At 43.5% G+C, this 1,310-nt stretch overlaps 1 pseudogene; it reads left to right on the forward strand.

Moving 5' to 3' along the window:
* Positions 1–1,310, forward strand: part of LOC103196358 — a 6,972-nt pseudogene that overhangs the window by 1,078 nt on the left and 4,584 nt on the right.

A 1,310-nucleotide genomic window follows, 5' to 3' on the forward strand; every position in this document is an offset into this window, starting at 1 on the left:
GGACCACTCCCGTGTGGTCAGCGTAGAAGCAGCATTCTTCTTTCAGGGCTGCGCACAGCTCCCCCTTTTGGAGAAGTAAGAGATCTAACCCTCGGCGATTTTGTAACACAACCTCCGACAGTGAGGTTAGGGATTTCTCTAAATTTGAGATAGAGTCTTCTATTCTTTCAAGGTCTTCATCTATAGCTGCCCTCAGGGAATGCATGCTTTGGTTCTGTACTGTTAAAGAAGCTATTCCTAGACTGGTCCCTGTCAAGCTAACCAGAGTAGCTAGAGTAAGGGCTATAGTGAGTGGCTCCCTTCTTTCTCTATTGATTCCGCTCCACTGTACATACATCTCTTCTTCTGGGTGATAAAGGATTCGGGGCAGGACAGTTACCATCATACAATGATCTGAGGACAGATTGAGTACTTTCAAGTTTAAACAGGGTAATAGTTCTGCTTTTGAGCAAAGCTACCAACCCCTTTCCCTGGGAATAATCCAATTAAAGGACGGGTTTATTTCAATGTATGAGGTGCAACGCTCTTGGGCGTTGGGAGGCTTCCCCACACATAAGCTCTTCCCTGTTACACGTTGTATAGTAATTCCTACTTTACGGTTTTTCCAAGAGCAATTCTTTGGGTTCAGGTCATGAGAATAACTGAAAGAGGTGTTAATACCTATCGCTTCATAAAACGGAGGTTTTGCATCGTAACATAGCTAACAAGTTTGAGTTAGGTTAGGGCTAGTCTGATTAAGTGATTGATAGGCTGCTATCATTAAATTCCAGAGAGGGTCTGTAACATCAGGAGTTGCAGTGCTTGGTTCCCTCACCGTCTTCTCTGTAGGGGGTATGGTTCCTTTTTGCGGAGGGTTTAACACTCCATTTGGACCTACTGACCCAGTATCTAAAGGTTCTATTTCCTGTACAATGCTTATCACCCCAGAGGGATATCCCCTATACCAAATTTGGAGACCCCAAGTAAGCTCAGATTTCCACTTAGCTAACTCCTTCTTTCCCTGTTCAGTAAACGAGACTTTTATCCAATCACACACCTTACATTTTCCTGACACATAAGTATGTCTGGGCTTGGCAAAGGAGAATGTTACATAGTCCTGGATATTTACCTGCTACTTCCATTCTCCATCATTAGAAGTTACACAATTCCAATTTTTGCAGTAATACCAAATGAGCTCCCCACATTGCTGGACGTTTTTCTTGTACCCAGGGCATGCAAAAAAAACCCATCCTACGGATAAAACCTTCATCCCAAGAACAGCTAGTAAGGGTCGCGAGGGAGAAAAATAAATCAGGCTACCAAACGTTAAG

This window comes from Orycteropus afer, unplaced genomic scaffold (genome assembly GCF_000298275.1).
Source record: "Orycteropus afer afer isolate SDZICR_OR568_19922 unplaced genomic scaffold, OryAfe1.0 scaffold00065, whole genome shotgun sequence".
Lineage (NCBI taxonomy): Eukaryota > Metazoa > Chordata > Mammalia > Tubulidentata > Orycteropodidae > Orycteropus > Orycteropus afer.